We start from the raw sequence: 26,302 nt of genomic DNA, 5'->3' as shown, positions 1-26,302 counted from the left end.
GAGGGACAGCAAATTTACACTGTTATACGGGCTGTACACTCACTATTTTACATTTTAGAAAAGTATAATTTCTTCAGTGTTGTCACATGAAAAGATATATTAAATAATTTAAAAAAATGTGAGGGATGTATACACTTTTGTGAGATACTGTGTATATATATATATATGTGTATATATATATATATATATATATATATATATATATATATATATATATGTATATATATATATATATATATATATATATATATATATATATATACACACAATATATATATATATATATATATATATATATATATACAGACAGACATATATACACATATAAACACATAAATCCATAGCCATTTTCTTTCACGACCCTGCCATTTTCGGAATTCACCTGGATGCAGCGTAGGCGAACCCGAAAAAAAACCCAACATGCAACCGCCCACACAAAATAATGAAAAAACACGAATCTGCTTGCACGACATAACAAAAAACCTAACCGACCGCTCAAAGTATAACAAAAAAACCTAACCTCCCACACGAAGTATTAACAAACACCTAAAACGCAAACCCCCCACATGGCAAAATAATAAAGTAATTAACCCCTCATCTGCAAATAACATAATTAAAATATTAACCCCTAAACTGCCAACCCCCAACATCACAATAAACCTAATTAACCTATTAACCCCTGAACCGCCAAATCCCCACATCGCAATAAACCTAATTAACCTATTAACCCTTAAACCACCAAACGCCCACATCGCAATAAACCTAACTATTAACTCTTAAACCACCAACCCCCGACATCACAATAAACCTAAATAACTTAATAACCCCTAAACCGCCAAACCCCCACATCGTAATAAACCTAATCAAATTATTAACCCCTAAATCGCCAAACCCCCCACAACGCAAATAACTAATTTAATTACTAACCCCAATACTAAGTTACAATTAAAATAATAAAACCTAACATTAAATTACAAAAATGAATCTAAAATTACAAAAAATAATAAACTAAACTACCAATAGCCCTTAAAATTGCTTTTTTGTAGGGCATTGCCCTAAGTTAAACAGCTCTTTTACATTTAAAAAATACTAAGTCCCCCCCCCCCCCCGATAGTAAAAAACCCCCACCCACCAAACCCCCCAAAATAAAAAACCTAACACTAACAAATTGGGGCATTTGTATGGGCATTGCCCTTAAAAGGACATTCAGCTCTTTTACAGCCCATTAAATTCCTAAACTTAAAAAAAAAAATGAAAAGAAAAAAAATTCCTAAGACTGAGCCCCAAATAGGCACTCACTGTTCCTGAAGTCTGGCGGAGAAGGTCTTCTTCCAGGCGGCTCCATCATCTTCCAGAGCCAAGGCGGCGAGGAGCGTAGATGCGGAGCTGGCTTCCCCGATGCACGGATCCTCAGCAGAAGAAGAACTATGCGTAGTAAACATTTTTATTATTTATGTGCCCTTTTCCTGTAATTAAACAGTTAATACAAATTATGCACCTCCCTCTAATTATGTGTGCAGCCAATTTGGTACCCAGGTTACACTGCAGGTATCTGAAGGATAGTGGCTGCACATATGCAAACAAATCATCACTGGAATGCAATAAAACTTAAAGAGATATGAAACCCATTTTTTTTTCTTTCATGATTCAGATAGAGCATGCAATTTTAAGCAACTTTCTAATTTACTCCTGTTATCATTTTTTTCAATCTCTTGATATCTTTATTTTAAAAAGCAGGAATGTAAGTAAACTTAGGAGCATGTCCATTTTTGCTTCAGCACCTGGGTAGCGCTTGCTGCACGACTTACCTCCTTCACTGCGCTAGTTCTCATGGCATGTCTCACGACATGAGAACGAGGCTCCCATTGGAGCCTATGGAAGCACGCACATAGCTTCCTATCAATGTGAATGCGAGGTTGCGTTCACATTGCACCGCACTTCAAATACCAGCTGGTATTAAGGGAGGAGCACAAATATTGCGCTCGCATAAGCGCCGTTTTGCGCTCCACTTGTAATCTGCCCCATATTGTGTCTCCCTATAAAAATATGTGCACCTATCATCTCTTGCTGAAAAAAATATGCAGTAGCTTTTGTCATTCATATTAAGGTGTTCCTTTAAAAACGTGTTTTGGTATGTATGTTGTGTATTATTTTTTACAATGATTTTGTTTAAAAATCTGAAGATACTTGTTTATACTTAAACTGTTTTTCATTCATATTTTTCCATTGGTATGTTGGGATTAATTCAAGTCAATGCATGATTCCTTTTACACGTATTGTTTAACAGGCAGTCTTAGGGTGAAGCGTTTCTTTAAATTAAACTTGGCACAGGTACAATACCTAGAAATAGAGCACTTGATAAAATGAGCAGTTGTCACCTTTAGACTTCTCTTTGAAGAAAAGTTTGGAAAAATTGTTTTGAAAATGTTAATAGTAAAACTGTTAGAAAAGCATTTGCTATGGTTTTCTAAGATATAACTTAATAAAAGAAAAATTGTTGTACGCAACTAAAAATATAACAATCCGCCCAAAACCTTAGAATATTAGATTTATTATATTAGCTTTTCAATACTATAAAAATGAACCAACTATGTAATATATATTTTTTGTTTTATTATTTTTATACGAATGCTGGGAATTATTTTTCATTAATATTTATAAATAAAAATTAAAAGAACAATCAAGCAAAGGCAATGAGAGTGAGAAATAACTGGCAAATGGGCGGTGTTAGATCACTGTTATGCGTGTTTAAAACATTTCTGCTCTGTTAAATATATTAATTTCTTGCTCCTTAAAGGGATATGAAACCCATTTTTTTTCATGATTCAGACAGAGCCTATAATTTTAAACAGCTTTTCAATTTACTTCAATTATCTAACTTGCTTTGTTCTTTTAGTATCTTTTCATTAAAGGATACAGAGGTAGACTCAGAGGTTTGGAGCCAGCTGCTGATTGGTGGCTGCATATATGTGCCTCATGTCATTGGCTTACCACTGTGTTTAGCTAGCTCCCAGTAGTGTATTGCTGCTCCTTATAGACTGCTTTTAAGCATGGCAACATACCAGCTTCACTGTGCAGCAAGCAGGAATCTATTATGTGGTGATGAGACCTAATAAGACCGAAACAGCTGCCCACATGTGATATCACTTGCTGTACTCTTCTGCCTACAGCAGACTGGGGTGATTGACAGCTGCTGCTTTCTTGTGATTGGTCCCGACCGGACAAGATAAATGAGACCCAAAGTATTAATAGGATCTAGGTGATGCAAACTCATTCAAATGTTCCCTAATGGATTCAAATGGACTTATTTTTCAAAATTCAACAAAAACATGATGTTTGGCTTTTCTACTGGATTGAAATAGACTCAAATTGTATTTCATGTAACAGATGATAAATGAATATCACAGTGATGACAAGAAGTACATCAACAAAAAGGTGTATGAATAATATAATTATCCTTTTTTTAATATAAAAATATATTACAATTAACAAGTAGCCCCATGTTTTAGAGTAAGTGGCTAATTTTAAACAGTGACATTTTGGAGTTTTGTTTTGTAAAATTTCAGTTTCTAATAAAAGGTTCTATATTTATAATTACTCCAGATCAAGGTCCCTCTTCTGAAAAACTAGTGTAGGAGTTATAGTTACACAGCCTAAGTTAGTAGTTTTTTATGTTGGGTGGGATTATGTGATTCTACAAAACTGTATTTTTGTTTTTGATAATGAAAGGAGCATAACAGGGTTCTAAAAATGTACCATTATTGTACTGTAATGTATTGACACTGGAGGTGGATGCGCTTGAATCTTTTTGAAAAGACATCCATATTCTGTGATTGGCATTTCACATTTTTCACATAGAGAAATATCATAAGGGGTAATAGCACCGTTTTTGTTCAATGACGCTTCCTGCTCTCACGCAAGAGCTGGGCTCCTTAGTCATCCAGAACAAACGTGTTCAGGGTGTTTTATGTCTGCAAACTCAGAGGCAGCAGAGAGGGTAAGAAGCAGTGGTCGGATTATCATTGCTTCTTACATTGTAGAAACTTGTGCAAACTAACAGTTGTAAAAGGACAGCTTCTCACTCTTTGGGGCCAATTTATCAAGTTCCATATGATACATCGTATCATGTCCGTTCAAACATTAATAAATATACCCCTTGGACTAGATTATGCAGTTTTTATGTGCCCTCTTTCTAAGACACCAGCTCCTACTGAGCATGTGTGAGAGTTCATGCCTCATACACATATATGACTTTGTGATTGGCTGATAGCTGTCACATGACTTGGGGTACATGGAAACAAGATAATGTTAAAAAATTTGTCAGAAAAAAAAATCTGCTGTTTGTTTAAGTTTCAAATGAAGTGTTAATGGATTATCGTTTTATTGTGCATATGTTGATTATGACATTTTGCTGTATTCAATGGTTGTTTAATTTTGAATTAGAATGGTGAATATGACTAAGAAATATTAATATACCCCAGCTTTTGAACTCCGCAACATGCAGTGAGGCCTGTTTAAAATCCAAATGATGTAACTGAGATCTTTTACGTTCACTGTTTGCCTGATTTTGAACATAAGACATTGCATTTTAAAATTCAACAGAGCTGCTGGGAGTACATTCAGAAGGTTCTGAATACAAAAAAGGCTATTTAGATCATGAGAGTTTGCTTTCAACACCAGCATTCCCCTGGAAACCATCAACGTATTTTCTCAAATAGATCTCATTTCCTTACCTTATAAACCTTGCCAGGTGTCCATTTTGCTCTTGGCTTTATCACAGAAGCAACAGTACAATTCTTGTCTTTTAGGTCTTTTTTTTCTCATTTGTAACTTCTTTTTTAAGCTGATAAAAACAAGCAGGAACCAGAATGAGCTTTTATAGCTGTTGCTTGTTACTTTTATTACAAAAGGTATAGATTACTTTAGATTTAAACCGTTTACACAAATATCAGAAGCAAATGCACTTCCTAACAAATCTATTTTAAAAGAAACCGTTACAATAATATGCTCCATAATAAACTGAAAAAAAAACATACTGAAAAAATGAACAGCCAAATTTAAATAGTTTTTTTGACATATGCAACTAAAATAAATCTAGCCCAGTTCTGTAAAGGGAGACATTGTAATGCTATGCGGTACTTTGCAAGAGCATTTTATCATTACCCAAAGGCTTAAAGGGGCAGTCAAGTAAAAAAAATAATTATGATTCGGATAGGGCATGCAATTTTAAAAAAACTTTCCAATTTACTTTTATCATCAAAATTTACTTTGTTCTCTTGCTATTCTTTAATAAAAGCTAAACCTAGGTAGGCTCTTAAATTGATTTCAGCCTCTTATCTCAATGCATTTTGACAGCTTTTTACAGCTAGACAGAGCTAGTTTTAGTGTGCAATATAGATAACATTATGCTCACTTCCATGGATTTATTTATGAGTCAGCACTAATTGGCTAAAATGCAAGTCTGTCAAAAGAAATCTCTTCTAACACCATTTTGGATAAAAAGTTACACCAAAGGGTAATAGCTCCTGCCACACAGGCAATGCTAACAACTGGCTAAAATAAATATCCCGCCTGTAAAAATGCCTTTGATAGGCCTTCAACTTCTGTAGATCTGTTCGCAAGTATAGAAATGGCCCTGTCCAATTTAGAAATGGATTCTGAAATTTCAGATTTATTGACTGGAATTGGAAAAAACTTTTTGAAATAAGGTGATGGAATAAACGGAATTCCAGGTTTGTTCCACTCCTTGGAAATTACCTCAGATATGCTGTCTGAAACTGGGAAAAAAAACTACAGCGTAGTTACAGGCTTAAATAATAAATCCAGTAGTTTGATAGACTGGCTCTCAGAGGAAAAAGAATCCTGGAAACCAAGAGTCAGTACAACCTCTCGTAAGAGTGATTTCAAATCTTGTTCCAAAGAAAAATCCTAATCTTCTGACAGAATTGCTTCATCTGCAAAATAATCAGAAGTATCTGACTCTCTAAAAAATTACATTACCCTTTTCCTTTCAAGAGGTTCAGCAGAATGGTCAGCAACTACAGATGTCTTACTCTCTTGCATAAGACGTTTGCCTAGATCTTCCTATTGGCTGAAAATTTCTAATCAGTCAATAGGATGAGAGCTACTTAAATCCTATTGGCTGATTTGAACAGCCAATAGGATTTAAGCAGCTCTCATCCTATTGGCTGATTAGAATTTTCAGCCAATAGGAATGCAGGGTACCCCAATATAAAAGGGGTACCTTGCATTCAATCTTCAGTGTGCAGTGGACAATCGCATGAAAAGGAGCCTCCACGCTGGATGTCTGGGCGGCCGCCGTTCCCACCCTGTGCCGCCTTCGCTCCGCACTACCGGGATGTTGAAAGAAGATGGATCCGCCTGGAAGAAGACCTTCACCGCCGGACTTCAGGGATGGTTAGTACCTATTTTGGAGTTAGGGTTTGGGTTTCTTTTGGGGTGTTTTTTTTTTTTAGATTAGGGGTTTTTTTTTTAATGGGCACTAAAAGAGCTGATTGCCCTTATAAGGGCAATGCGCATACAAGGGGAAATGGGTAGCTTAGTTTTTTTTAGAGATAGGTCTTTTTTATTTTGGAGGTTGGATGGGTGGGGGGGTGTACTGTTTGTATTTCTTAATGTAAAAGAGATGTAAAACTTAGGGCAATGCCTTACAAAAGGCCCTTTTAATGCAAAACAGATGGTTTTGAACTGGACGTATAGCAACAGAACAGCCTACCTCACTAGCTGAGCTTCTCACTAAAGTGAAGCAAGACAGGGTATACAAAGAAAAACAATTGGAGGTGGCACCTATGGCAGTCTGATGCGTGGGTTAATAAATAAAGTGAAATTATACTTCTACTCATATAAAAAAATATTTAAATAACTTAGTTAAAATAAACTACAAATAAGACACCGGTATCCTTAACATTCAAATTTAAAAATTCATAAAAAAGCATAGTTTCATAAAAACTCATACATAGTACATTGACTCAAATAACACATATGTTTACTCTGTATAATGCATTGAAGATGTGGGCTAGAAAGATATATGTCTTAAGTCCCAAATTCAAATGTCCAAAATGAATGTTTTTTTTAAAAAGTACTAGTTCAGAAAACAGAGTCCAACTCACTTGGATTAAGCTGATAGCTCACCTGTCCTTCTGTCACAATCAACAGAGCTTATGCTCACCTTTTCTCAGTGTATCCGATCGCTGTCTGATATTTCCGTGTGCGTGGATTAGATGGTCACTTGGGTTCTCTTATCCAATCACCACATCTGTACAAGTGCGCACACTATTTGAAAGTTGGCAATAATTGCCCGAGTCTCAAATTCCTTCCGCTATATCAGTCTCCCCCTCTTTCCTGTGGAGTTCCTTCTTAACTGATATTGCGGTTCTGGGAGTCGTCTTCTGGCCACTTACTGGCCTCAAGTGTATAGCTGAAAATGGTGATCTATGCGTTTCGGCTCATAGAAAGCCTTTTAAGGGCTATTGGTAGCTTAGAGTTAGATTATGGGGTGTTTTTATTTTGGGGTGGCTTTTTTAGTTTTTTTAGGGGTATTAGATTAGGATTATTTTTTTTATTTTGGATAATTTCGTTTATTATTTTCTGTAATCTTAGATTTTTTTTATTTTGCGTAATTTTACAGTTTGTTATTTTTTGTAATGCTAGGTTTTTGTTTTTTTTCGTAGTGTTAGAATTTTGTAATTTTGTAATTTAGGTTTTTTATTTTTGGTATATTTTATTTTTTTAAATAGTAATGTTAGTTTATTTACATTTTAAAGGGACAGTCAACACCAGAATTTTTGTTGTTTTAAAAGATAGATAATCCCTTTATTACCCATTCCCCAGTTTTGCATAACCAACACAGTTATAATAATACACTTTTTACCTCTGTGATTAACTTGTATCTAAGCATCTTCTGACAGCCCCCTGATCACATGACATTTTATTTATTATCTATTGACTTTCATTTTAGCCAATTAATGCAGTGTCTGCCGCAATCCATGGGCATGCTCACAATGTTATCTATAGGGTTTACCTGAACTAGCTCTCCCCTGCTGTGAAAAGCAAATACAAAAACATGTGATTAGAGGCGGCCTTCAAGGGCTTAGAAATTATCATATGAGCCTTCCTAAGTCTAGCTTTCAACTAAGAATACCAAAATAACAAAGCAAAATTGGTGATAAAAGTAAATTGGAAAGTTGTTTAAAATTACATGCCCTATTTGAAACATGAAAGTTTTTTTTGGACTTGACTGTCCCTTTAAGCTTAGGTTTTATTTATTTCACAGGTAAGTTTTTATTTCTTTAAAGGTAGTTATATTGTAACTTTAATTAAAAGTTAGCCAGTTAATAGTTTAATTTAGTTTGACGTGATGGGAGGGACCGGCGGTTTAGAGGTTAATAGGTTTATTTAGTAATAGCGATGTGGTGGGTCAGCGGTTTAGGGGTTAATAGGTTTATTTCAGTAGTAGCGATGTGGGGGGGTCGGTGGTTTAGGGGTTAATAGGTTTATTTTAGTAGTAGTGATGTAGGGGGTCAGCGGTTTAGGGGTTAATAGTTTTTTTAGTGTCGGTGATGCGGTTGGGCAGTGGATTAGGGGTTAATAGGTTTATTTAGTGTTGGCTTAGTAGGTGGGGGCAGATTAGGGGTTAATAGGATTATTATAGTATTTGCGATGTGGGGGGATGGTGGATTAGGGGATATTATGTAGTTTATAGGTGTTAGTGTACTTTGTAACATTTTTGTACACTGGTCTTTGATTGCGGAATGGATCGTTGCGGTATAAGCTATAACGCTAGCGGAATAGCCTGACCACACAACTTGTAATACAGGTGAAATAACCATTCTACACTCAAAGGCCATTTTTTTAATGCTGAATGGATCATTGCGGTATAGGCTAAAAGGCTTGTGGAATAGCCGTACCGTGCGACTTGTAATACGGGTGAGGTGACTATTTTTCAGCGGTATAGCCGTACCGCACAACTTATAATCTAGGTCTTAAAGTATTACTGAAAACATAATTTATGTAAGAACTTACCTGATAAAATAATTTCTTTCATATTGGCAAGAGTCCATGAGCTAGTGACGTATGGGATATACAATCCTACCAGGAGGGGCAAAGTTTCCCAACCCTCAAAATGCCTATAAATACACCCCTCACCACACCCACAATTCAGTTTAACGAATAGCCAAGAAGTGGGATGATAAAGAAAGGAGTAAAAAGCATCAACAAAGGAATTTATGATTTTTTTGTATAAAGCACAATTATTTCCAAACGCCATAAAAAAGGGGGTGGGCCTCATGGACTCTTGCCAATATGAAATAAATGAATTTATCATGTAAGTTCTTACATAAATTATGTTTTCTTTCATGTAATTGGCAAGAGTCCATGAGCTAGTGACGTATGGGATAGCAATACCCAAGATGTGGAACTCCACGCAAGAGTCACTAGAGAGGGAGGGACAAAATAAAAACAGCCATTCGCTGAAAAAATTAATCCAGAACCCAAATATAAGTTTATTCTCAAAAATAAAAGGAAAAACTTAAATCATAAGCAGAAGAATCAAACTGAAACAGCTGCCTGAAGAACTTTCCTACCAAAAACTGTTTCCAAAGAAGCAAATACATCAAAATGGTAGAATTTAGTAAATGTATGCAAAGAAGACCAAGTTGCTGCTTTGCAAATCTGATCAACTGAAGCTTCATTCTTAAAAGCCCAAGAAGTGGAAACTGATCTAGTAGAATGAGCTGTAATTCTCTGAGGTGGGGCTTTACCGACTCCAAATAAGCTTGATGAATCAAAAGCTTTAACCACAATGCCAAAGAAACGGCAGAAGCCTTCTGACCTTTCCTGGAACCAGGAAAGATAACAAATAGACTAGAAGTCTTCCTGAAATCTTTAGTAGCTTCAACATAATATTTCAGAGCTCTCACCACATCCAAAGAATGTAAAGATCTCTCTAAGGATCTTTACAAAAAATTCTTAGGATTAGGACACAAAGAAGGGACATCAATTTCTCTATTAATGTTGTTAGAATTCACAACCTTAGGTAAGAATTTAAATGAAGTCCGCAAAACTGCCTTATCCTGATGAAAAATCAGAAAAGGAGATTCACAAGAGAGAGCAGATAATTCAGAAACTCTTTCAGCAGAAGAGATGGCCAAAAGGAACAACACTTTCCAAGAAAGTAGTTTAATGTCTAAAGAATGCATAGGCTCAAATGGAGGAGCCTGTAAAACCTTAAAAACCAAATTACGGCTCCATACGGAGCTTGATAAATATGGGCCTCAGAGTCAACTAAGACGCCGGAAATGATGAATTTGCGTCAACGAATGTAACTTCGCGCCAAAAAAATCTTGCGCCAAGAATGATGCAATAAACTTTGGCATTTTGCGCCCTCGCGAGCCTAATTCTGCCCACAAATTTAAAAGACAGTCAATTTGAAAAAGAGACTATACCCCAGATAAGAAATAAATTTTGATAAAAAAGCATTTCCCAGATATGAAACTGACAGTCTGCAAAAGGAAATATACTGAAAACCTGAATCATGGCAAATATAAGTACAATACATATATTTAGAACTTTATATAAATACATAAAGTGCCAAACCATAGCTGAGAGTGTCTTAAGTAATGAAAACATACTTACCAAAAGACACCCATCCACATATAGCAGATAGCCAAATCAGTACTGAAACGGTTATCAGTAGAGGTAATGGAATATGAGAGTATATCGTCAATCTGAAAAGGGAGGTAGGAGATGAATCTCTATGACCAATAACAGAGAACCTATGAAATAGATCCCCGTGAGGAAAACCATTGCATTCAATAGGTAACAATCTCCACGTCCCTCTGACATTCACTGTACTCTGAGAGAAATCGGGCTTCAAAAATGCTGAGAAGCACATATCAACGTAGAAATCTAGCACAAACTTACTTCACCACCTCCATAGGAGGCAAAGTTTGTAAAACTGAATTGTGGGTGTGGTGAGGGGTGTATTTATAGGCATTTTGAGGTTTGGGAAACTTTGCCCCTCCTGGTAGGATTGTATATCCCATATGTCACTAGCTCATAGACTCTTGACAATTACATGAAAGAAATAAAGAATTAAGATACATTCCATGTGGGATGTATTTTTTTCTCCAATGTATGGACCACTGGTGTTTTTTTAAATCTAACTATCCTATTTCTAATGTTGCTGTACACCAGAATCCTATATAATAAAAGGCCAAGTGTGTTTGTCCGAAGCTGTCATGCGCAGTAGAGACAGCACGAGGACAAACACACCTGGCCTTTGAGTCCCTAGCTGAAGATCTGCGCCGTTGCAGAAGTGGGCGTGACCGGAGGCGTGACTGGGCGTGAAGGGGCGTGGTCGGCATGAATGGTCGTGAAGGGGCGTGGCCGGGCGTGAAGGGGCATGACCGGACGTGAAGTGGGCGTGACCGGACGCGGTCGCGCGATAGATGGGAGAGAGATAGAGAGAGGGGAGAGAGACAGCAAAAGAGAGAAGGGGAGAGAGACAGCAAAAGAGAGGGGGAGAGAGACAGCAAAAGAGAGGGGGGAGAGAGACAGCAAAAGAGAGAGGGGGAGAGAGACAGCAAAAGAGAGAGGGGGAGAGAGACAGCAAAAGAGAGAGGGGGAGAGAGACAGCAAAAGAGAGGGGGAGAGAGACAGCAAAAGAGAGAGGGGGAGAGAGACAGCAAAAGAGAGGGGGAGAGAGCGCAAAAGAGAGGGGGGAAGAGCGCAAAAGAGAGGGGGGAAAGAGCGCAAAAGAGAGGGGGGAGAGAGAGCGAAAAAGAGAGGGGGGAAGAGAGAGCGCAAAAGAGAGGGGGGAGAGAGAACGCAAAAGAGAGGGGGGAAGAGAGAGCGCAAAACAGGGGGAGAGAGAGCGCAAAAGAGAGGGGGGAAGAGCGCAAAAGAGAGGGGGGAGAGAGCGCAAAAGAGAGGGGAAGAGAGACAGCAAAAGAGAGAGGGGGAGAGAGACAGCAAAAGAGAGGGGGGGAGACACCAAAAGAGAGAGGGGGAGAGAGACAGCAAAAGAGAGGGGGGAGACAGCAAAAGAGAGGGGGGATAGAGACAGCAAAAGAGAGGGGGGAGAGAGAGCGCAAAAGAGAGGGGGGAGAGAGATATTCACACCCAGAGTACAGACAGATTGTCTCCATATACGTACGTGCTCAGATCAGTGAGAGAGAGAAACGTTTAAAGACTTTACCAAGCAATACGTATAGTTATAGTAACTTGTGAAATTACTGCAAAAGGCAAAAAAATGCAGATTTGCAGAAAGTGTATTGATCAGGTTCATGTTTAGCAAACTGTAAATAGTCCATGTGTGTGCTAAAGTATATTTATAAAATGTTATCCCTATAGAATATAACCATTTTGCATAGCAGATACCAGGTTATCATTTGGTTTTAAGTGTTGTATCCTGCAATTGCAATTAGCTTTTTTTAAAACACATTTTACTTCTTCAGAGTATTCACAAGAAACTGAGGATATATTCTCTTGATAAGAATCCCGCTGATCATAATTTGCTAAACAGACCTGTAAGTATTCTGACACTTAAAATGTGTCTTGGAATTAACTGGTGATAGGCTTTCTGCCACCCAGAAGAAATGTCTCTTAGAGTAATGACATCATTTGGTACAGAACTGATCTTGGTGACAGATCAAGGACACAGATAATAGTTATGAGAGACAATTTGGTTTAAAAAATTGTCAGCAGTTACATTTTAAGGCAGACAATTTGTATCTATTTTTCCTAGCTGACACATTTACACATAACCTGGCCCATCCATTAGCTTTCAATACCTTTGAAATAATTTCAACTTTTGTAGGAAATTAAAAATATCCAGTAATACCATAGCTACTACTGTTCTAGTACACAGAATGACAAGGACCTTAAACCAAAATAATAGCACATGGAACCTGTCACCAATAAAGGATAGAAGCTGACCAGTTTGATTGTGTAAAGGATAGAGGCTGACCAATTTGCTTGTGTAAAGGATTGGGGCTGACCAGTTTGATTGTGTAAAGGATAGTAGCTGACCAGAATGGTTGTGTAAAAGCTAGGGTCTGACCAGTTTGATTGTGTAAAGGATAGGGGCTGACCACTTTGATTGTGTAAAGAACAGGGGCTGACCAGTTTGATTGTGTAAAAGCTAGGGGCTGACCAGTTTGATTGTATAAAGGCTAGGGGCTGACCAGTTTGATTGTATAAAGGCTAGGGGCTGACCAGTTTAATTGTGTAAAAGCTAGGGGCTGACCAGTTTGATTGTGTAAAGGATAGAAGCTGACTAGTTTGATTGTATAAAGGCTAGGGGCTGACCAGTTTAATTGTGTAAAGAATAGGGGCTTACCAGTTGCTAGCCGATAGGTTACAAATCTGAACCGAAATTCAAAAAAATCCAAATCGATCCGAACCAAATTTTTTCGCCATGCACATGTCTATTGATTAGTAGTAGTGATTAAATTGAGTGGATCAGCTGGATGATATGAGGGCTGACAGAAAAGTAGGTTTGCCAATTAAATTAAATGATATAAGGGTATAACATCCTATTCATCTTTAAAGTCCCCCCCTGTGACACACCTAATAATTATGTTTGCTATTTTATGTATATTCTACTTTCAAAACTGTATGATACAGTAAATATTCAAGCTTGGTGCTACATTAGATATAGGAAAAACAATGGGCCAAATTACAAGTGGAGCAAGCATGAGCGCTAGTAAACTTGTAACATGCTCGTATTACAATTTGAAAGTAAAACGCTAGTGAACAAGCAATCCTAGCATTTGTGAAAACGCTAGGATTGACCATTGGAACAAATAAAGGGGACTTTCATTCATTAATTTTAAAAGAAAATATCTTTACATAATGATAAAGATGCATGAAAAAGTAATACCATTGTATTAGTAATGATTCAATAAAGTCATCTGCACAATATCTTTGAAGTACAGTATGGAAATATTATACTAAGGTTTTTTTTTAACTAATTGTACACATGGGTAGCCACATTTTGCAAGTTTCCTAACTAATAATAGAAGCAGCCTGATGACCTTCAATCTGTTTCTTCTGTTGATTATTACGGGCTAGAAATACTGTCATTATAGAAAAAGAGAAAGCAGAGAATGGAATGATAACTAATGGAGATACAGTAATATATCAATTCAATTGATAATAAAGCTTGTGAATAAGATAGTTATTATTGGAATTGTTAGCTTAAAAACTAATGCTATAGCTACACACCTGCATCTTTGGTTTGTGTTTTTCATTCTTGGTGTTAAAGCTCAAATGCTGAGGTACTCATATGTGGAGCACTATAAGGATAGTGTAATCTAGATGCATGAAAGATTTATTTAACAAAAATTAATTGTCGGTTAAATGATGAATGAAGCATGAACCTGAGCATTATTCATTTTTGTAGGAGAGGGGTCCAATAATTTTATGCTAACTTTGCTATATTGAGCCAGATTAGTGGCACCCTATTGCTAGCATGGGCTCTATATTACATTAACTTGCACTCATATAGCAAGTTAAAAGTAAACGCAACCGCACAAGCGCAAACTAAATTTGCGTTTGTCTTGTTAGCAAGTCTGAAGACCTTGCGTAAAGGGTTAAGGCTAAATAAAAAGTTGCACCAAACACAACATACATACATTAAAATAAAGTATTAGTATTCATAGAAATATTAATAAAAAATAAATTATAAGGGTCCAAAGGTATATGGTATGTGACAAGGTGTTTGAATAGAAAGTGCTATAAAATATATACACATACATGTCTAAATATGTATATTATGTATATACATTATGTATATATATGTATACATGTGTATTTATGTGTTTATATATGTATATATTTAAATACATACATATAAGCACATACAGTATATACGCATGTATACATATGTATATATACTTTGGAACCCTTTCCACTCAAATACCTGAAAACAAGAAAAATCATTTTTATTGAATAAATGTTCTTTGTATTTCTAAATATTTATTTCTATATTTATCTGTATATAAATCTATACCTCTATACCTATATTCATAAAAATATATAGGTTTAGATATATAATTTAAAAAAAAAAAGCAGATAAATATAAAAATAAATATTTATAAATAAACAAACATTTTGAAATAGGTGAAGAACATTGAAATATAAAATTATTATTACTCACTTAGGGTTAGCGTTGTAGGTTTCACGTGGTGTCAGGTTAGCGCTATGGATGGGCAAATGTTTCGTAACATTTGAAAAATGAAACGAATTTTAACACATTCGTTCGTTCAAATCGAATTTCGAATGTTTACATAACATTCTAACATTCGATTTTCGAATGGTCGGTTTCAAATTTTACGATTACATTCAAAAATATTTGTTTCGAAAAATTTTAATTTACATTTGTAATAGTATTTCTAAAGCTTTCGTTAAATGTAATATTCGAATTATGCAATATTCGAATTTGAAAAATTAAAATTTATATGTTTGTAATAGTATTTCTAATGCTTTCTTTAAATGTAATATTCAAATTATGCAATATTCTATCTAGAAACATTCAAAATTATATATTTGTATCTATTATGTATCAATTTACTAGATTCCCTCCCTACCACATGAACTATTGAACTTCTGAATAGTATTTGTTAAATAGAATGTTAAATTCGAAATTTTGAATGTGGACATTCAATCTAATTATAAACATTCGAATTCGAAAGTGACATTCGAAAACTGTAAATAGCATTCGATTATAGAATTTTTAAGAATATTCGTTCTTATCAACATTCGGATTTATAAATCGAATTTCAGTAATAACATTCGTTCTAACATTCAAATTCGGAAATTTACACATTCGCCCATCCCTAGTTAGCGCACAAGCTAAAGGCATTTGTTTTCTTGTTGTGTTCCTCATTGAAGTCTAGGTGGTCTTGATATCTGAAGTCCTTTTGTGAAATGCTAGGATTGACTATTGGAACAAATAAAGGGGAATTTCATTCAGGAAGTATAAAATACTTCATACAGAAAGCTAATTTATTTGTTTCAAGTGTTCACCGCACTGAGCTGCTCATACCATATACCTTTGAACCCTTATAATTTCTTTTTATTAATATCTATATGAATAATTGTTATAAGATAGTATGTCTATGTCTATATGAGTGTAATACTTTATTTTAATGTATTTATGTTGCATTCGGTGCAACTTTTTATTTAGCCTTTACACAAGGTCTTCAGTCGTGCTAACCCGACAAATGGAAATTTAGTTTGCGCCTAATAGTGCTTCATAGATGAGTACCTCAACATTTGAGCTTTAACCCCTTTAACGTCCAAGGACGTACAAGGTACGTCCTACAAAAAACGGTCGTTAATAACCAAGGACGTACCTTGTACGTCCTCAGGGGTTTTAAGCGCTGGAAGCAAACGTGATCGCTTTCAGGGTATTGCAGCGATTCCTCGATATTGAGGCATTCTGCAATACCCTCTGGTAAACAATTGATGCAGAGAGGGCCACTCTGTGGCCCTCTCTGCATCGGCCAGCGATGGTGCCAATCGTTGGTGGCGTGGGAGGGATAGGAGGGAGGCTGGTGGACGGCCCATCGCTGAAGGGGGCGGGAGGAGGTGTGAGGTCCAGGAGCGGGCAGGAGGGGGCGGGAGCGGGTGGGACTGCTACACTACGGCAAAAAGATTAGTGAGTGGGAAGGAGGGAGAGGTGGATACGTGTTGGGAAAGAGATCTGGGAGGGGGTAGGGTATTGAGGGGGGGGAGCTACACTACAGAAAAAATTAGGTCTTTGTATTTATTTATTTATAAAAAAACAACTAATTTCTAGCAAACTGGGTACTGGCAGACAGCTGCCAGCACCCAAGATGTCAGCAAATAGGTAGAGAGGGGAGGGTTTGAGCTGTTTGGGGGGATCATGGATGTTGGGGGCTAAGGGGGATCATACACTGCAGAATATGTATTAAAAAAAATAATATCTAAAAAAAAAAAAACTTTTATTTTAGTACTGGCAGACTTTCTGCCAGTACTTAAGATGAGGGTGACAATTGTGGGGTGGGGGAAGGAAGAGAGCTGTTTGAGAGGGATTAGGGAGGGATCAAGGGGTGGGATGTGTCAGGTGGGAGGGTAATCTATACACTAACGCTAAAATTAACCCTACAAGCTACCTAATTAACCCCTTCACTGCTGGGCATAATACAAGTGTGGTGCACAGCTGCATTTAGAGGGCTTCTAATTACCAAAATGTCTGCTATTTCTGAATAAAGGGGATCCCAGAGAAGCATTTACAACCATTTGTGCCATGATTGCACAAGCTGTTTGTAAATTATTTCAATGAGAAACCTGAAGTTTGTGAAAAAGTTAACAATTTTTTTTATTTGATCTCATTTGGCGCTGAAATGGTGACATGAAATATACCAAAATGGGCCTAGATCAATACTTTGGGCTGTCTACTAAAAATAAAAATATATAGTTGTGAAGGATTATTCAGGGATTCCTGACAGATATCAGTGTTACAATGTAACTATCGCTAATTTAAAAAAAAAAAAAATGGTTTGGAAATAGCAAATTGCTACTTGTACTTATTGCCCTATAACTTGCAAACAAAGCAAAGAACAGGTAAACATTGGGTATTTCTAAACTCAGGACAAAATTTAGAAACTATTTAGCATGGGTGTTTTTTGGTGGTTGTAGATACGTAAGAGATTTGGGGGGTCAACGTTAGAAAAAGTGTGTTTTTTCAATTGTTTCATTATATTTTATAAAAAATTTATCGTAAATTATATGATATGATGAAAATAATGGTATCTTTAGAAAGTCCATTTAATGGCGAGAAAAATGGTAAATAATATGTGTGGGTACAGTAAATGAGTAAGAGGAAAATTACAGCTAAACACAAACACCGCAGAAATGTAAAAACAGCCCTGGTCCTAAATGGTAAGAAAATTGAAAAATGGTCTGGTCACTAAGGGGTTAATACCAAGAATGAAAACCCCAAACCAAAGATTCAGGTGTGTAGCAATAGCATTCCTTTTTCAGCCAAAAATACATTAATAACTATCTTATTCACAAGCTTTATTATCAATTTAATTGATATATTCCTATATCTCCATTAGTTATCATTCCATTCTCTGCTTTCTCTTTTTCTATAATGACAGTATTTCTAGCTTGTAATAATCAACAGAAGAAACAGATTGAAGGTCATCAGGCTGCCTCTATTATTAGTTAGGAAACTTGCAAAATGTGGCTACCCATGTGTACAATTAGTTCTAAAAAAACCTTAGTATAATATTTCCATACTGTACTTTAAAGATATTTTGCAGATTTATTGAATTATTACTAATACAATGGTATTACTTTTTTATGCATCTTTATCATTATGTAAAGATATTTTCTTATTCTGAGGGTTTCTGCCAATGCATTAGAAGATAAGCATGACATGTTTTGCACAGGTTGTGACAGTCTTTTCATTTTAAAGCTATTTCAATCCATCAGAAAACCCAGTTTTCAAATTATTTTCTATTATTTTAATTTTATTATATATATATATATATATATATATATATATATATATATATATATTTAAATGGAAAGAAAACAGTACAATAATAAAATGATTTAACACATCAGATTATTGTTTTCCTTACCTTAACTAAATCTAATTGTGCTGTGCCCTTCCCCAAGTGCACATTCACATTAGCCTACCATTACCCCCTTCAATTAATGTTAGTAGCTGACACAGTGTCCCAGTATAATTCATCCAAACACAATCTACACCACTGCAATTGCCCCAATATGTTGTCATGATCGCCTGAAGCTATTAACCATAACTTCCCAACACCACTCTTACCCTTAAAGGGACAGTCAACTCCAAAAATGGTATTGTTTTAAAAGTTAGATAATCCCTTTATTACCCATTCCCCAGTTTTGCATAACCAACACAGTTATATAAATATACCTTTAACCTCTATAATTACCTTGTATCTAAGCCTCTTTTGACAGCTCCCTGATTACATGGCTATTTCTTTATTATCTATTGACTTGCATTTTAGCCAATACGTGCAGTGTTAGCCACAACTTCTCGGTAGAGAGCACAATGTTATCTATAAGGCCCACATGAAGTAGCAGTCTCCTATTGTGAAAAACAAACAAAAAAGCATGTGATAAGAGGCTGTCTGTAGTTGCTTAGAAATAATTTTAGAGGTTTAAATGTTATAAAGTATATTAATATAGCAATGTTGGTTGCGCAAAGCTGGGGAATGGGTAGAAAAGGAGTTATTTATCTTTTTAAAAAATAACAATTTTGGTGTTGACTGTGCCTTTAACTGCTCTCCTGAGCCCTACCCACCGAAATTCACTCCATATGCAATCCCCATCAAACAAAATGTATCTTTTTTAATTCAATGATGAACTTTATATAATTTCTTACATTATTATATATAATATATTATTATATTGGTCTCCCAATGCTTTTGCCTTTAGATGTATGATCTGAATAATCAGAGTTATGAAATTCCATTTATCTGATTATATAGCTATGGATATCTCTGTTTTGCTCATTTTTACACTGAGGTATTTTAACTATATGCCCAAAAGCTCATGTTAATGAACCTGTTCAAGGACTTAGTTAAGATCCTGGTTATTTAGTAAACCATTTGCACATTCTGACCAGACACTTGAGGTTTTTTTATGATTTTCTCAGAGCAAGAGTATAAATGGCTATATATATATTACTTACACAACCCAGATGTATGTTTCAGTCAGATGTGGTTCTATGGGGGTGCAATGCACCTACGAACGCACATGTAGCACCCTTGCTGCGCATGCTCTGCCAAGAGGCTCTATATTTTGTGTGAGCTACTTTTGTTAGCCTCCCAAAATGTAAGCTCTAGAACCACTACTGATTTCAGTATAAGTTTATATATCAAAATTGCTTTATTTACTCACCTCTTCTAGGACATTATACACACTAATTAGAGGGTAAGTACACTCTGACATCAGCTTGCAGGAGGTACATTTTGGCTCTTGGGGTAATAGTGTGAATACGAAGAACCATGAATGTGCACAAAAGGACTACTGAAACAATACCTGACTATGTGTTTTTAGTATTATACATGGGCCAGTATATACCTCAATAACCTCAGTATTCTGAAGTATGTGGTGTTCTTGTGAGAGTCTTTCCCTGAAAATCTGTGTGAAAATTGCATTATGAAAGGAGTGATAAAACTTAGTACAGCAGTATTAAACATTAACTATTTAATTTAGTGCAATAAACAATGTGTTGTCAAAGCTGTGCATCAGCAGGTTGTACCTAGACAGGAATTCATACATTGCTAACAAAAATAACTGAAGCAGCAATTTTGTAGAAACATCTTTGCTAATTCGCTGTGCCTGTTTAGCAACTGTAATTTGGAGATATTTGAAGACATAAGAACAATAAAGAAGACAATTTTAACAAAATGTGGCTACATGTTTAGCTCCCATTGTATTCTGCTTAAAAGGGACATTATCCTCAGAATCAATTCCCCATAAAATAATGAACTATAGTGAGCACATTATGCAATGCACAGTGTAGTAGATGTATTTTCCAGCTTTTAATGTGCATTCTTTTTCACCCACCAGAGAATGTGGAGTTCACTATTTAAGTACGGTGCTGTTTTCCAGAATCACTAAATACTGAATAATGATGGCTTAGGTCAGTGCAGAAGCTTATTTACATCTAAGCTTAAGATGGCTTAGGTCAGTGCAGAAGCTTATTTACATCTAAGCTTAATGCTGCTAGACACACAGAAAAGCATGCAACAGTGAGACTTATCTATTCCATTGGAGAGCATGGGAGAGTCATGCTATTTTTACAGTTTGTTGCCCTAGGTACAGGTCTAGTTGGCCTTAGCCATGATATACCCCTACCTGGCTTTAACAAGCCAAAGCAAAAAACAAATGTAATATGTATACTAGGTATAACTGGAAATTCTATGCAGAATTCAACATATGACCCTTTAACAATAAACTCATACAAGTTTTTAAGAGATTAAGGGGCATATTTAACAATGTGTGAGCGGACATGATACGAAGTAGCATATCATGTCCGCTGCACATCTCTGCCCATTGATAAATGCAGACAGCATATGCTGTCGGCATTTATCATTGCACCAGCAGTTCTTGTGATCTGCTGGTGCACTGCCGCCCCCTGCAGATTCGCGGCCAATCGGCCGCTAGCAGGGGGTGTTAATCAACCCAATCGTATTAGATCGGGTTGATTTCTGTCTGCTGCCTCAGAGCAGGCGGACAAGTTATGGAGCTTGATATATATGCCCCTAAGTATTGAGCATATTCTCATTCTCAGTATAGCACACTCTTAATAGTTCATTCTATGGGGTCGATTTATCAAGGGTCCCATAGAATACCCGTTTCCGTGCGAGCCTTCAGGCCGCTGCTCCATAACTGGTCCGCCTTCTCTGAGGCTGTGGACATCAATCCGCCCGATCCTATACGATTGTTTTAATTGACACCCCCTGCTAGTGGCCGATTGGCTGCAAATCTGCAGGGGCGGCATTGCACAAGCAGTTCACCAGAACTGCTTGTGCAATGTTAAATGCTGACAGCGTATGCTGTCGGCATTCAGCGATATCTGTCGGACATGATACGCTAGAGCTTAACATGTCGGACAGACATTGATAATTTGGCCCCTAAAGGTGGGGCAGTGAAGATGTCATTGACTAAGGATAAAACTATTGCTATCATTACTCTATATTTAAAGTAAAATATTATGAAAAATAGATAAGAGGTTGTAATTGTGTTTCTGATAATATATAGCGATTCATGTACTAAGCAGCGTAAGCTGTTTCGGAGACCTTGTGGGGCAGGTGCGCACATGTGAACCAGTAAGTAGCAGAGATCATTAGACCACTGCTTCTTACACTCTCCGTCACCTCTCAGCCACAAACTCACTCGGTGATAGACAAGCCCTTCTCTTGCACGACTGGTCCCATGAGGGGAGGGGGCAGCATTACACGCTCACTTGAGTGTGTAATTGTACATATGGAAAGCGAACAGGCTGCCCATATGCCTCAAAGCGGTGCAGACAAGTTCTTAAATGGAGAACCTTGTCCACACGTAGTTTAACACATTGCCAATAGTGGTGCAAAAAAAGACAGCGCCTTATTGTGCAAGTAGGTTTCAAAAGCAGGAATCACAGTGAGAAAGAATCAGATGTAAATATACTCACGAGAGTATTGGCACCCTTATTGAAAGTGGTGCGAATAAGCAGACTGACGTTTTTGCAGCAGTCAGTACGCTGTAACCAGATGGTGTCCGAATTCTTAAGTGAGCGGCTGTGGGCTCTCCTCTGTAGATCAAATTCGAATCCTCTGAAGCCGTGCTGTAGAAAAAAGCAGCGTGCGGCTGCTCTCTGTATGTAACCAACACTGGAAGCTAGTATTTAGAGATGACAGTCCTCAACAAGACAAAATAAGTAAAAATCTCTAACGATGGTAGAGTAGACTTGGCAAGCGAAAATAAAAAGCCAAAGCAAGTAAGGCTTGGTGTATAATAGGATAAAAGCAATTTATTAGGTGATCTTTAGACGCGTTTCTCGGCCACAAGATCCTGGCCGTTTCATCAAGTAAGATATATTACACATGCAATTGTAAAACACATTTAAAAAGCCTGCCAAGAAGATTGTGGTATTTTATCACATTGCCAATAGTGAATACACTCTTTTCTGCTTTGCTTTTAGTCCTTGTTGGGTTGATAAGGGTGCAGTTCTGCTAATATTCCATCATATAATCTGCCTTCTGTTATCATCACATTTAAATTAAAATACAAATTTATTTGTTTCCCTTTATCTACAACACATTTCACAGATTTCCAAACTTATAGTACGATTAATAACTTAACATATAATTCATACTATGCTAGGGACAAGGAAAAAGAACAGACTTACATGGGCATCAAAAGGGATATTAAATAACTCTTGCTTTTGTGTAAAAATTCTGCTTTGTTCTATTCCCCCTTGAAAGGCCAGAAAGAAAAATCTGCAATTACATTTGTTTTGTTTTTTCAAAATGCTGCAAACTGCATAAACCAGATAGTTGACTTGCTGCATTTGCTTATTGGCCGCCTAGGGAGGATGATTTTTATACATTTTTATACGCTTCTGTTACAAAATCTAAATTGTTTAATCACAGGCAAACTAACAGTGATGCAATATGGACTCCGTATTAGATCCTTTTTTAGTTAAATTCCTTCCCAAAAGAGTCAAGTTAAATGGTACTTCTATAAGATTATCATATATCTAGGCTGGTATTTTGGATGGTTATTTGGAGAGTCAATGCTATTGGTATGATCTTAAATCTCTGTGATGGTGAGTCTAAGATTATTATTGGAGGTCCAACAGCTATAAAATTTTGAATATACTAAGAAATGTAAAAAGAAAATTATAGCCCATCCAATAGAGAAGATCTCAAAGCTGACAATCTGAGCGTATCATGTCCGCTAGACATTGCTGAATGCCGACAGCGGTTTAACATTGCACAAGCAGTTCTGGTGAACTGCTTGTGCAATACCGACCCCTGCAGATTCACAGTCAATCGGTCACTAGCTGGGGATGTAAATCAACCAGAAAGTATAGGATCGGGCGGATTAATGTCCGCAGCCCCAATCTATTGCAAAAGTGGATAAGGTACTTATAAAGAGTAAGTTCTATGCAAGCACAAATGGGAACTTTGGCTAAATAGGCCCCTTAGCTTTGCAGACTTAGCAGGGCACTTACTAACCTCCCCTTTCCGCCATATTAACTTTTTCTTTAATTTCCCTCATACTTACCATTATCATGGGTCCGGTTTCCCTTCTCTCTTTTTTTTCACTGCATTTCCTTTTTACCCTTTCCTTTTTACATTTTTTTGCTTTTCTTCACTGTGATCAAAGGTTCCTGTTATTGTTTATGTCAGAGTATATGAATATTATGATGAATATTACATATGTGTACATATATATATATATATATATATATGTATATTTTATACACTGTATATGTTAGATGAGAACTCAGGATTAATTAAACATGAGTTTGTTGAACACAGCTTCTAATACACGTCTATCAGGATTGACGATCAGTAGAGCCTTTTTGAAGCACGGCCCCTGTAGTGTAAAACACACAAACATTTCTTTTCTAAAGGAAATAGCTCAGTGACCCTATTCATTTGACTATATATGCAGATTTTTATAACCTCAGAACATTTGGTGAGGTGAGAAAAGAATGTGTTCAAGGACCCCTTTGGAATTTGACACGTGTGATACAACAGTTCTATCTCACTGAATCTCTATTTGAAGACTTACTGCAAAAACCCCTCTTGGGGGAAGGTGACCCAAATAAAATCAAATACACATCTGCACTGCTGGCTAAACAGGAAATATGCTGTTTTAAAGACTCTTACAACTCCTCATGGATTGACCCCATGTGGTGAGTATGAGACAAAAAGTCTGGCAACTGAAGTTACTGAAAAGTTAGAATGTTAGGATAATACAGTGAAGGCCCATGACTTACATTATGATTTCAAAACAACTATATATATTTTAATGGATATGAGATGTATATTTATGTGATATCAAACATTAACATCTAAATATATATATATATGGAAAGTAAAAGATTGAATGATATATATATATATATATATATATTTTGAAGGCATGAATATCTTAGCCTCTGTGTGTTTAAGAACATGAATAGATGTTTATGGACCTGAAGAGAAGTGATTATTAACATTTATTTTTATTTCAGATCGACATAAACAGGATTTATGTATTCAGGAAGAAATACACAGAAATGTCACATACTATATCTGGGTGGATGCAAATATCAGGAGTTTTAAATACTACCAATCTGGAGATATAAAAATAAGCTGTTATTTGCAAAGAAATGCCAGAATACTGATAAAATTATAATGCATTTTAAGCTAATAATTAGCAGTGTTAAATTACCTTAATATAATAAAATGTTAATAATATAACATATTTGGTATCAGAATAATCAGAAAAAATAACCTAATATTAACCATCTGTAATTGGGGTTATATATGATTAATGCAGAGAGTGTGATCTGATTAAATAACCATTTTATAAAAAAAAAATTAACTTGCTTAAAAATGTCAGAAATGCTGTATTGTATTGCTATGTTGTACTGTATGCTGCCACCTGGTGTTATGTTGCGAGAACTACAGCCAGAAGGTTCTTTCTGGCTGTTAAAAATGAAATTTCCAAGGGCCAATCCGATTTAGACTTCCCAGATAACCAATGGGAAGGTCAGCTCCCGTAGTGCCACCCACATGATGTCATCAATGATTATATAATGGGAGTGTTGAATGCACAAGGGAGAGTTGTCTGTAACTTGTTGAAAATTAGTGATCTGATTTTGGCTGCGATATACCTGAAAAAAAAAAAAGTTCACTTCAGCAAGGAGCTTAAAACTTATCCTTGATTTGTGCAAAAAACCTTCTTTCAAATGAGATGACCTAAAGACCGCTACGAATTGGTTCAAAATTGGTGAAGTATATTGTATTTTAAATTGGTAGTTATAAGCCTAGGTATTGTTCAAATCTGTGTCTGAATTGGCTAAGTAACTCATCTATACAAGTTCTGATATTGTCGGTTAATTTTGTATTAGGATAAATTGCAGTTAAGTAGCAGAATATATATTTTATCCTATTATTTTATAAACACTGTTTAGAATTGTATTGCTTGGATGTTAAAGGTTTTTAGTCCCATTGTGTTAAATAAATAAGGCTGAATTGTGAAGGTATATTGTTCTGGGTTTTGTAAGAAGGATAGCATATCTTAAGAGTTGGTTTTAACGCATATAAATTTTGTTTCATTTCCTTTTATTGCAAATATACTTCAATATGTTTATGGATATTAACTAAATAAAAGAATTCAGATATTTATATTAATTGTATGGTCTAGTAGGTGCATGGTTGATAAGGGTTTCTACTTCTTTGTATTGTGTTTATAACCCTGCCATAAACTTATATATATTATTTGGATAGCACTACTAAGATTTTCATAAATATACTGACATAATAATTGGAGGCACTGCTGAGATTTAATAATATCCATCATAATTGATATAATATATTTGTAAGTAAATAGAAATTATTATAAAAGAGAAAAAAAATAAAAAAAAAAATTCATATTTCGATATTTATATTTTGAAGATATAATTTTTTTTGAAAAGTTGAAATATTAATTTTCATATTTCGAGATTGATATTAATATCTTGAAATATTATTAAAGATTAATTTTTGAAAGA

At 35.9% G+C, this 26,302-nt stretch overlaps 1 protein-coding gene and 1 long non-coding RNA gene across 2 annotated transcripts in view; both read right to left on the bottom strand.

The window, feature by feature from the left end:
* NEBL (nebulette) overlaps positions 1-26,302 on the bottom strand; it is a 574,345-nt gene that overhangs the window by 288,282 nt on the left and 259,761 nt on the right. The gene's annotated exons all lie outside the window — the stretch shown is intronic.
* LOC128660226 (uncharacterized) overlaps positions 4,753-26,302 on the bottom strand; it is a 51,948-nt gene continuing 30,398 nt past the window's right edge. The window contains exon 3 of the long non-coding RNA XR_008402516.1: positions 4,753-4,843. This is a non-coding gene — a long non-coding RNA (uncharacterized LOC128660226). The remainder of the gene's footprint in view (positions 4,844-26,302) is intronic.

This window comes from Bombina bombina, chromosome 5 (genome assembly GCF_027579735.1).
Source record: "Bombina bombina isolate aBomBom1 chromosome 5, aBomBom1.pri, whole genome shotgun sequence".
Lineage (NCBI taxonomy): Eukaryota > Metazoa > Chordata > Amphibia > Anura > Bombinatoridae > Bombina > Bombina bombina.
The sequence above is the reverse complement of the archived record's forward strand: the minus strand, read 5'-3'. Positions and strand labels throughout refer to the sequence as shown.